Below are 12240 nucleotides of genomic sequence, written 5' to 3' on the forward strand. Positions count from 1 at the left end.
GGAGAAGAGGTGTCACTGGTATACATAGCTAACATCCTGGAATACTTGGCAGAACTTTTCCACAATGGCCTGTCCTATTCTTCCATTAAGATTCATGCATCAGCTATTTCAGCAGAATACAACATGGACCCTCCAGTCTTCTCTCATCCTCTACTCAGGCAGTTTCTGAGAGGAATTAAAAATGTAAAGCCACCATTGCCCGCATGGGACTTGAACTTTGTGCTGGAAAAGTTGACACTCCCTCCTTTTGAACCAGCAGCAACAGCAGAATTACAGTACTTATCATGGAAAACTGCTTTCCTGCTTGCAATCACTTCAGCAAGAAGGGTTTCTGAATTACAGGCATTAATGGCAGTACAGCCCTTCCTTATCTTCCATCAAGATAGAGTGTCCATGAGAACTAATCCTACTTTTATGCCAAAGGTGGTCTCCAGGGTATCTCTAAACCAAGCTATCCACCTACCTACATTCTTCCCCAACCCACAGAACAGGGGAGAAAGATTATTACATACCTTGGATGTACATAGGCAATTACGCTACTACCTGGACAGAACCAAGAGCAATAGAAAAACTGACCAGCTACTGGTAGCATATGCAACAGGAATGGAGGGAAAAGCAATTTCAAAACAGACAATCTCAAAGTGGATAGGAAATTGCATTAGATTTTGTTACTCTTACCATGGAAAGACAACTCCAGAAAACATCAGACCTCACTCCACAAGGGCTACAGCCACTACTACAGCTTTTTACGAGTGGCTACCAAGGACATTTTAGAGGCTGCTACTTGGAGCTCCGTGCATACATTTGCCAAGCATTATAATCTACCCTTATACTCCAGATCCCGAGCAGGTTTTGCCACTGCTGTTTTGCAAGGGATGTTAACTACGCCATAATCTTATTATTACCTCCTCCCCCAGTTTGGCTATGGTATTCTACCCATTTGTTAGGACTGCAGATGCATCCTTGAAGGACATAGTACAGTTTTGTACCTACCATAAATGTAGATGTCCGAGAGGTATGCATCTGCAGTCAGGATTACCCACCCTCCTTCCCCTCTGTGGTACTCCTAGGGTATTTGCCCATCTTGTAGCTAGCTGGGGGAATCTATTATGGTGTATTTGTTTGTATATATGTATATACATGTTTATTTCTATTTGCTCTCTATTGTTTGGAAACATTTGCATTTATCCAAATTTAGCCTTCCTAGAGGGCACCTGGCATCTGGGGCAGGAAACACTGAGGAAGATGGCGTCGGCTGATGCCTTTATACCCGCTGAACTGCAGCTATGACGTCGGGTGAAGTGCAACATCAGCCGAGGCCAGACCCAGACTTTGGAATCCGGCCGACCGAAGGGCTGCCTGAGGCAGGACAACCCATTTGTTAGGACTGCAGATGCATACCTCTTGGACATCTACATTTATGGTAGGTACAAAACTGTACTTTTTCAGGATATATTTTACAAGTACTGGATTTGTCTTCATGCTGTCTTTTCTGGCTTAGCTCCCTGTAGAACTTTTGTGCTCTTTCTCCCTTTCTCAGCTTTGCTATTGCCAATTTGTATAACACTTCTTTAGTTCTGTGTGAAGGATCAAATATAAAAAGAGTAGGTAGCATTCAGATTTGCTTACATTCACTCTGATCCTCTCTGCCAGCATGGTATTTCTAGTTTTTCTGGTTTTCATAATAACACCATATGCATATCTTTGTAAAGAAAGAAGACATGAGGTTTGTAACTCTCTAGAGTGACCCCATCAGAGAGATTATATAGCATGGTAGCTAGAATTCGCAATAGTCTCTTATCAGGTATTGTCGCCATTTTGTCCTCAAGAGTTTTACTTTGCACAGCATACCAAAGATCTTCATCCAGTTTCACTGCTACTTGTAATGTGGAACTTGCTATTTTCGTTCAGAGGGGAATAGTTTCCTTCCCCAAAGAGATCATATTGATTGATGCCAGTGTGCTTTGTCTCTCTGTCTGGGATGTGCATCTGCATTCCTTACTTCTTTTTCCTTGTTTTCTTGGCAAATATATGAGTCTAGGACATGCATAATGTGAACACCAGAGGAGCTGACAAGAAAACGCTGTCTGAGTTGTTAGTGACTGCTAAATAACTGAGCAAACAGGTGCAGCTGTTACATTTTTATTAAGGCCTCATCACATTTTGTAAATATATCTACACTCTAGCACTCTAGCATACTATATAGTGACTTGTCATTGATAGTTTGACAACTTTACAAGCTTATTTAATTTAAAGTATTTTACTAATCACTGTTCTTGTTGTTTTGCATTTTGAAACCTTTTGCATTTAAGTCTCTGCTGAAGACGACTGGCTCAGAATGATCTTTACCCTGTCAAAAGAATGAATTAACCAAACACACATATATTTATGGGTGTATTAATCCTTCTGTAATAGTTCATCATAACCATCGCTGGTCACTGGCACAGTGCCATTCCTTTTCCATGGATATCAGCTGCAGGGAAATGATGTCTAGCTTTTCTTTTGGAGTTTTCGTCTTAAAGATTATATCTAAAGTTATGGCATCCAGGTCCAGGAATGTTCTGTGCTTTCATCCGACCAGTCATTGAATGTGCTGCCCTATTCGGTGAACACACACCTATGGGATCTCAGTCTCTTTTGCAACATAAATTGAACATGTTGGAGCATTACGTCTTATATGGAGCCATCTTTCACTCCACATAAAGTACAGTGCTTCTCTTATTCTGTTCAAATGTAATTTGAACAATTGAATGAGAAAATGGACCCATGTCCCTGATGGATATGACGACAAATGTCCCAACATCTCCTTCTTTTGCCCACCTCTGGGTTGTTCATATGCAAGATATAAGGGAAACTACTATGGCAATGTAAGGCTAGGCTTCTTAAGATCCTCACAAATCAGTAGCGTAGTAAGTACCTGTGAACCTGGTATGATTTCCGTGTATTACATTTTGGTTTCATTGCCAAGATTTTTTTTTCTGATCGACTGTAAACTTTGTCTGCTTCAAGTTTCAGCATATAATTTATATGTTGTCAGAAGGCAGGTTATTGGTCTATAGTTTTTGAAATGGTTTACAGGTTTGCTCTTAAGGAGGAATATATTTTTCTTGTTGTTAACCAGGCTGGTGTCTGTTCAGGATAAAAGTCTTTCGGCTTTTCCTGGTTAGGGTTTGCCACAGCGGAACTCCAGTCCGCTAATGATTGGCAGTAGAGTTTTACGTGCTGGCTTGCCGGGCCTAATGCACAACCTTCAACGAAGGAATGCCCATTCACGCATGTCGCCACACAGAAAATGCTCTAACTGAGAATCGAACGGGCAACGTCTAACTGGGAGACAACGCTACCGCAGCACCACCACTGCAGTCTGGTGTCTGTTCAGGATATGAATATAAATAATTTTTACAGATGGTTAAACCTTTGAGAATAGATGTTATACTTTTAGCAAGAAGTTAGGTACTGCATCTTGAAATGGAGTTTCCCATTTAGAAGGCTTTCATAATTTTGTCTTAATTTCTCTGTTTGATACTTCATCTAATTTCATATCTTCCATATTAAAGCTTCTTATTGCTTCTTTTAACAATTATCAATTCAGTACCTTTATATTCAACAGGTCTTCATGAATACTTACAATAAATATATTAATTTCTTCTTTTTTGGCGGTGGTTCTATTAATTTTGCTTTGTTTCAAAGTTCTGTATAAAACCTTTTTTGGTCATTAATTAATTGTTTGTTTTGTATTTTTCCTTTGTTTGTATGTATACCTTCTAAGTTATTCTGCTTGGGATGATATGATAGTTTATTATTGGAGACAGCGTGGTACATACTCATTTGTTTTGATGTTGTGTGTTGCCTGTACCACATGTGTTCTTTCTAAGAGTTGTTAACGATCTGTTCCCTTTTCTGTATTATGATAGTGATACTTGTCTTAGTTGCATTATAATTTTCCCTGAGTGATGCTTCCATGGTTGTTGTATTCTACTTGTTCCCTTCCTTTCCTTTGTTACTCTGCATTTTTAAGGTAACACTTTTGTCTGGTGATGTTCTTTGTGTTTCACTGTTGCGGTCATCACACTTGGGTTATCTGCATGCAGGTAACCCACAGTCGGCCCGAATACTAGAGACTTAGTATTTCTGCGTCGGTTGCTGTCACTCCAGGACTGACTTCAGGTTGTCAGGAGTATAAAAACAAGCAGCTGACGCCATTACATCAGTCTTTCTTGCCGAGGAGCCTGAAGCAGAAGCAGTTCACATGAGTGTCGGTCGGCCGCTGCCTGAGTTTTATTTTCAGAATTGAATCATCCTGAAGTCTCCTAAAGCTAAATACCCCATTGGGGATCCTTTTTTCTTGCTCTAACCAATGTCAGAAAAAGTTAACAATCGTCTCGCCTGTGGAAAGCAAATACCACACTGAGATTTCCATTCTTACTGCGTCACCTGTTTAGGCCCAGACCACAACGTACCTCGCTGTCAGTTTTGTGCCTTTGTTCAACGCCCAAACTGTTCGTCGTCTGGCCCTTATTGTCACTAAATACTTTCGTTCTCTATCTCTGTATTCCAGATTTGCTTCGGTAAGCCATCCGATTACTGATCTTCCGAAAAGACGTAAGGATAAAGACAGAGACAGACCACACAGGTCCAAAACTGCTGACAACACTTCTGTTAAGCTAGTCGCCAGTTCGCCAGTACTCAGTGAGGTGCTTTCGCAGCCCCTGATGCCCACTTCAGTGGAATCGCAGGCCTCTACTGAGACCCGTTCGGAGTATGGTATGCCGTGAGACTCTTTTTTGACTGTGGAACCTGCGGATGTCTCTACCTTGGATTGGTCTGGAGCCGCTGAGCAGGCACCAGCTTCTGAGGAAGTTCTTCTCAGTACCGTTAATCGACACAAACCAACGACTTCTTTTGCGTCTTCAGTTCTGTCTAAAACTACCGAGTTTCTAAGGCCAAGAGTACAAGCTACGCCAAAAAAACGACAACCCAGACTCAAACACAACATCAAATGCTTAAAATGGCAGACGACCTTATTATGCTGATAAGGGGAAGCCAACCTTCCCCTGCTAAGAGGAAAAGAGACCTGTCCCCAGCAGCTTTATCAGACCGAGTCTGACGACTCTGAGGTATCTGATTATGAAGACATGCCTTTATATGCTTATGAGGATTCAGTTGCAGAGGAATCCATTCCCTCTGCTTCTCCTCCAGAGGATTTTTCTTTTGGTGAAACCTTACATACTTTAAGAGAGCATTTCCACAGGGAGTGCCAAGACTATCCTCAGTCCAAAAAGAGACTCAGAGAATTTCTAGATTTACCACAACATGGGCCTTTAGCAATATCCCCAGTCCTGGATGTTGTGGATGATGTCTTTATGGAATCCAGTCTAACTCCTGATACTTTACCCCCTGCTCCTAGGAAACCAGACAGATACTACAGAGTCCCTGACTGTCACAAATTCATTTTCAAAAATCCTACTGCTGACCCAGAGGCCTAAAGGCATCAAAGCAACTACAGCTAAGAATCCCACCCCTTCAGACAGGGATTCCAGAGCTTTAGACAGATGAGGTAAGAAAGTATACACCTCTGCAACTCTCACCATTAGGGCTTTGAATTGCCAGTTTCCCATGCTGAAGTACCAACAACATATTATGGAACTTAGTAAGCAAAAATTAGCCACCTTCACAGGCTGTGCAGAAAATAAAGAATTACAAGAGCTTATGCATTCTGCAAGCCATGTCAGCAAGCATACTTTGCAATGCGGCTTTGACGCCCTAAAAGCATCTTGCAGGGCAGTAGTCACTGGTTCTGTAATGAGAAGACATACTTGGCTTAAGGAGCAGACCTTGCCAGAGCATGTCCAATCAAAATTACTAGATGCTCCTTTGAACAAGGACAATCTGTTTGGCACCAAAGCAGAAGAGGTTCTTAAAAAGATGAAAGAAAAAGCTAAATCTATGCAGACAGTCAAAGATTTCTTGCAAGTACAGCATCCTAGATTCAGTAGGCATTGCCCCTCGAAACATTGGTCCTTTCCAGCCCCCTCTAGGTCATCTCAAATAAGACCCAGGGGAAAAAGACCCCCCCCCCCCAGACTACAGTCTCAGGGTATGCAGAGATCTGAACAATGGAGTGTCTCCACTTCAAAAACAGGGATTGCTAAGCTACCCACTTAGAAAGAATTCGCAATGACTTCTCAACTCCACTCCCCACCTCTGCCTAACTGCTTGTGCCCCTGGGAGGAAAACTTGCCCATCATGCAAAAAGAACTGGACTTCCATCACCAAAGACCGATGTGTCCTCAACATTGTATCCCAGGGGCACAAATTTTACTTCCACTCACTGCCAACCCCAGAAGGGTTCCCAGACCTTCCTTCAAATCAGTGGGCAGAGGCAAAAAAACAAGTTAAATCCCTGCTCTCCATAAGGGCAATGCAGCTTGTTCCTGCAGAATAGATAAGTCAAGGGTTCCATTCCAGACTTTTCCTGGTACCCAGAAAAGAGGACACTAGGCGCCCAATCCTAGATTTTTCCATTCTAAACATCTTCCTGGTGGTACCAAAATTCAAAATGCTTAACCCTTCAGCAGCTTCTTCCTATGCTGTCCAAAGATGCCTGGTTAGCCACCCTAGACCTAAAAGAAGCCTATCTGCACATCCCTATCAGGGACTCATGCAGGAAATACCTACGCTTCAGGGCAGGATCTATGCATTATCAGTTCCCTGCACTTCCCTTTGGCTTATCCACTGCTCGCTCCCAGAGTTTTCACAGAATGCCTGGCTCCAGCCATTGCCTACTGCAGAAAGAGAAAAATTCAAATGTACCCGTACTTCGACGACTGCCTGATTCAGACAGACAGTCAGGAAATGCTGTTGCAGCACCTGACATTTGTAAAGAACCTTCTGACCTCCCTGGGGTACATTATCAATGAAAAGAAATCAAAACTAGTCCCCAATCAAAAGTTTGTATTCCTGGGAGCAAGCTTGGACACAGCATCCCAGATGGCATTCCTTACTCAAGAAAAACAAGCCTATCTGACAGGCTACTTCACTCAAATGGCCACCAGAACCCAGCTATCCGCAAGGAAAATCCTGCAGGCCCTAGGGTTCATGGCCTCATGCATCCTACTAATTCCATATGCCAGACTGCATATGAGGAAACTTCAATGGTACTTAAAAAGTCTTTGGTGCCAACATTCTCAGGACCTGGAAACTGTCATTCCTATCATACCTTGTCTAAGGGCAGAGTTTCTTTGGTGGGCAGCAGCATGCAACCACAACAAGGGACTATCCTTTACTCAACCCCACGCTGCCCAGACCATAGCCACAGACGCATCCGAGTATGCCTGGGGGGCACACCTGGATGACAAGTGCATTCAGGACCACTGGAGCCCAAGTAAAATTCATCTGCACAGCAATGAAAAAGAGATGTTAGCTATTCAGCATGCTCTAACAGCTTTCAGATCCCTACTCTCACCAGGACCCCTGCTAATAAAAACAGACACCACAGTTATGTGGTACATCAACAAGCAGGGGGGAACCCACTCTGCAGGCTAACCATGGCCCTGTGGAACACAGCCTTGGACATGCAGGTCCACCTGCAAGCTCAATTCCTGCCAGGCAAACAAACGACTTAAGCAGAAATCTCCTTGGCCCACACGAGTGACAATTAGAGTCCAGCACCTTCAGCCTTCTGAACCAGAAGTGGATCTCTTTGCCTCCCCGTGCAATCACCAGCTCAGCAAATTCTGCACCAGGACACCTCACAGCAGGGCCTGGAAAGTGGATGGCCTATCCTTCCAGTGGGTAAACCGCTCAATCTATGCATTTCCCCCTCTGCCCCTTCTCTCAAGAGTATTACTCAAGATAAGACAGGACAGACCAAGGACAATCGTGATTGCCTCAGACTGACCACACCAGCATTGGTACCCTCACTGCACAGCCTGTCACCGGTGCCACTCTGGCACCTACCCCAGAGCCCGACCCTCCTCACTCAGCAGGGGGGACAGATCTTGCATTTGCACCTGCAAACCCTGAATCTTGCAGCCTGGCTTATTTCTTGAATTCTCCCCCAGTGACCAGCCTAAGCAAGCAGGTGCTGGACGTCATTCTTAAAGCCAGAAGACCCAGTACAAGGAAATCCTACGCTGATAAGTGGAAAAAGTATTACTCCTAGATTCAGTCAAAAGGAGAGGACACAGCTCTGCCCTCCCTACCTCTAATCCTGGATTACTTAGCAGATCTACTCCACAGAGGTCTATCCTTCTCCTCCATTAGGATCCATGTCTCTGCCATCTCAGCTCATTACAACACTAAGCCCACCCCTCTTCTCTCACCCTCTCCTCAAACAGTTCCTGAGAGGGGCAAATAACTTAAGGCCACCAAGGAGAGCACCCACCCCTGCTTGAGACCTTAACTTTGTACTGGAAAAGCTCACACTCCCCCTTTTGAGCCTGAAGCGTCAGCAGAGTTAAAATTCCTCTGTTAGAAAACAGCCTTGCTTCTGGCCATCACTTCAGCTAGAAGAGTGTCTGAGCTACAAGCAGTGATGGCTGTAGAACCCTTCCTTATTTTCATGCTGACAGGGTCTCTCTCGGAACTAATCCTTCCTTTATTCCTTTATGCCTAAAGTGGTGTCCAGTGTGGCTCTCAACCAATCTATCCATTTGCCAACCTTCTTCCCTAATCCTCAAAATAAAGGGGAAAGGATCCTGCACTCCTTGGACGTGCACAGACGTTCAGATTCTACCTGGATAGGACTAAGCCCTTCAGGAAATCTGACCATTTACTACTCAGTTTTGCACCAGGGCAGAGGGCAACACCATTTCAAAACAGACAATTTCCAAATGGATAGCACATTGTATCTATTTCTGCTACAAACACCTTGGGAAACCAACCCCTCAGGGGGTCAGAACACATTCCACTAGGGCAACTTCTATCTCTACAGCATTCCTCAGGGGAGTCCCTACCAGGGACATTCTGGAGGCTGCTACCTGGAGTTCTGTACACAGATTCACCAAGAATTACCACCTGCCTATATTTTCCAAATCCAGGGTGGGTTTTGCAACTGCAGTCCTGAAGGCCATACTGACCAGCCCAAATTCTTCTTGACTGCGTCCACCCTTTCCTCAGCTTTGGGAATCAACAGTAAAACACGAAGAACATATTACACTTGTGTACACTTACCATAAATGTAGATGTTCGAGTGTATTCACTGTTGCAGTCCTGGTTTCCCTCCCTCCAGCCCCCTTCTCTATCTCCCTCTCTCCTCTCTGTGTGTATTGCTCACACCTTGCAGTGGTATTGGTATTGGTATTTACTTTTTACTGGTGGTGATTTTTCCCACCATAGCATAGCTCCCTTTTGGGGGGCTCCTGACATTTGGGGCAAGAAAAACTGATGTAATGGCATTGGCTGCCAGTTTTTATACCCCTGACGACCTGATGTCAGTCCTGGAGCGACAGCAACTGACTCAGAAATACTAAGACTCTGGTATCCAGACAGACTGAGGGCTACCTGTAGGCAGATAACCCAAGTGAGATGACTGCAACAGTGAATACGCTCACATTTATGGCAAGTGTACACAACTGTACTTTTAGTTTTACAGTAATATAGTCTATTTATTTTTGCTATAGCTCATCCATTTTTCTTAATAGTCACAAGTACTGTTTTCATCTGTTTCACCAGCCTTCTAATATTTTGGATCTTATTCACTTTCTTTAATCTTTTTCTTTCATTTGTCTTAATTTATCTGTTTTGCAGTTAAATCATGTACCCCTAGATCATTTCCTTCTAGACTGAAAGCAGCTTCTTTGCCCTGTTCTTTCTTTTGCAACGCAGTTCTGCCTGTAATTTCACACGAGTCTCCTACAGAAGGCTCCGAAGCATCATCATGTGGTACATCTCCAGCTGCATCCTGCTTTGTTTGCCACTCCACTATCCTGAGACTTATTGACCCATCATTTCAGAATTATTGCCTGCATCACAGCTTCTGCTCGAAGTCCTTCACTTTAAAGTTGGCTCATCCTTTCAATTTCTATTTGTTTCTTTTTCGGATCAATAAACTTATTTCCTTTTCAGTTACATTCCACTTTTACAATCTTATTTTTTTTTTAGTCTGAAGTTAACCATATTCATGTGTCTTTGCATGTATTTCTCTTCAGTTACCTTTGGAGCTGCATTTTTAGTTTTATTTTGTAGCTTTCTTTTCTCCGTAAACATTGAAGAATATAAGCTCTCTTTCTGCACCATCTCATTTCTTTTTTATAAGTTTTGATAACATCTGCATTTTGTTCATCTTACAGTACTTCCTCAGTCTCATCCTTTTCTATGTGGCCCAATGTTTCATTGTGAATAGATTGATGTGCATTAGAATACAGTGAATGTTGATTAAAGAAATGGGGAAAAACACTCAGTGCTTTGTTACAAGAATAACTCTTGGGCAGATAACACAGCTACATTACTTGGGTGAAAAATCAGCTCTATGAATGCAATCTTGATTGAAAATCAGCAGTTTCACTGTACCTGTCCCCTTAAATATGTTTTGAGAATCATTGTTTGCACACACCTGCAGCACTTTCCTGTTGTATTATATGCTTTCCTTAGTCGCATGCATGCTCAGTTACTTGAAAAACTGTGTAGTGTAGTCTGTCTCTCTCATTTACCCCTTTAGTAAAGAGGGGGGTAGTGCCCCTTTAATCTTCGAATTACTGTCAGTTTTTGTAAGGGTTCAAGGAGGTCAAGGGAGCCTGTCTTCCACATTGCTAGCAGGAAGTCAGGATAGACTACACATTCTAATTTCTGTTTCCCATTATGAAGTTAATTTCAGATAGAAAATAAGAGAGAAACAACAATAAAATCTTAGTAAGAACGGAAGTAAACCAAAACATTTTATTGCTAATTCGTTTCATTTTTTTTTCCTTTTGTGTAACCTCTGTCTTTTAAGAATACACAGGCAGCATCTTGCAGTTAATATCTTGTGGTCTATACATTTGGTAACATTAAATGAAGGTTGCCAAGGTCACAGTGTTATTAAAATAGAAGTTTCATAGAAGGCTTGTACTTTCCTTATTTTGCCTATCACCATCACTGCTAGGAGTAAATTCCACATAATTTTCTAATGTACAGTCTTAACAAAGTTTAACAAGTAGCAGTCAATGTTATGTAGAGCTGCTGCATGACTTGGAGGGATAAAGCCCTGATTACTTCCCAGATGACCCAAGTTAAGGTAGTGGCTAAAGTGCCAGTATGATCTGGCATGGGAATGAGCAACTGCTGCTTGTTCAGCTATCCTGGAGGAAGCGAGGCAATTATAGTTTAGCACTTGGGTGACACATAGCAAGAGCTCTAGATGTCTACACCATGTGATGCAAGTCTGTTAAGTCTTTTGCTGCTGTGTACAGGTCACACTGTGAGCTAAGGGTAACCTCAGAGTGCAACTGCAACAGAGCTAATATGTGCCACCTTAGGGTAGGAGGGTACTGTGCTGTGTGGGGCAAAGTATATGCCATCCAGCAGCGGGCCCGCTCCCTACCCAGCTGACTTGCCACAAGCAGATGAGCTCATGGGGAATTCCCAAGCAGGAGCAGATGGGCCACGGGTCTCTTGTTTGCCTGGAATCCCCAGCTGCTGCAAGCATAGAATGAATGGGCCCATTAGGTGTTAGTAGAGGAGCCTTTGGACTTGGTCCAGTGTGGATGCAAAAAAAACCCCAGCAATCTGCACTAAGGATAACTAACAGTTCAGTTACTAAACCGTAATGTCATAATGTTCTTTAAGTGTAAGCATCAGAACTGTTTTGAATGATTTTTTTCCCTTTGGAAGGTTAAGCCCTTCAAGTTTTCAATACTGTGTTCAGTAATTTTCTTTCTTTCTTTTGGGGTGGGCGGGTTAGTCTTGTCCACCATGCAGGGGAGCACAAATGCTACTTTTTATCATCCTCTCCACAATATTTGCAGCATGGAGAGGTGTCTCTTCTTGTAATGACTTTCTTCAGCAGAATTAGCATTTTTGCCAAAGTTACCAAAACTTCTAATTCACATAGATGGCTGTAAAAAAGCTGACCAGTTGCTAGCCACATGTCATATTCCTAATTGGAGTGTGGCCTTTAGACTCTAGGTTGTCTGTTACTAGTAAGTAGCATGATTGGGGTAGTGCGATATGTAATGCAGGTGCTTTGATTAGTAATAAAAGGTAGTGAAGATTAATGCAGTGTAAGCAGCTAGTAAATCAGTTACTGATAACAGGTTTCCT

At 42.9% G+C, this 12240-nt stretch overlaps 1 protein-coding gene across 1 annotated transcript in view; it reads left to right on the plus strand.

Annotated features, from left to right (window-relative positions):
- CACHD1 (cache domain containing 1) overlaps positions 1-12240 on the plus strand; it is a 1377863-nt gene that overhangs the window by 1157384 nt on the left and 208239 nt on the right. The gene's annotated exons all lie outside the window — the stretch shown is intronic.

Source organism: Protopterus annectens, chromosome 10.part0, assembly GCF_019279795.1.
Source record: "Protopterus annectens isolate FY-2018-M chromosome 10.part0, PAN1.0, whole genome shotgun sequence".
Classification (NCBI taxonomy): Eukaryota; Metazoa; Chordata; order Ceratodontiformes; family Protopteridae; genus Protopterus; species Protopterus annectens.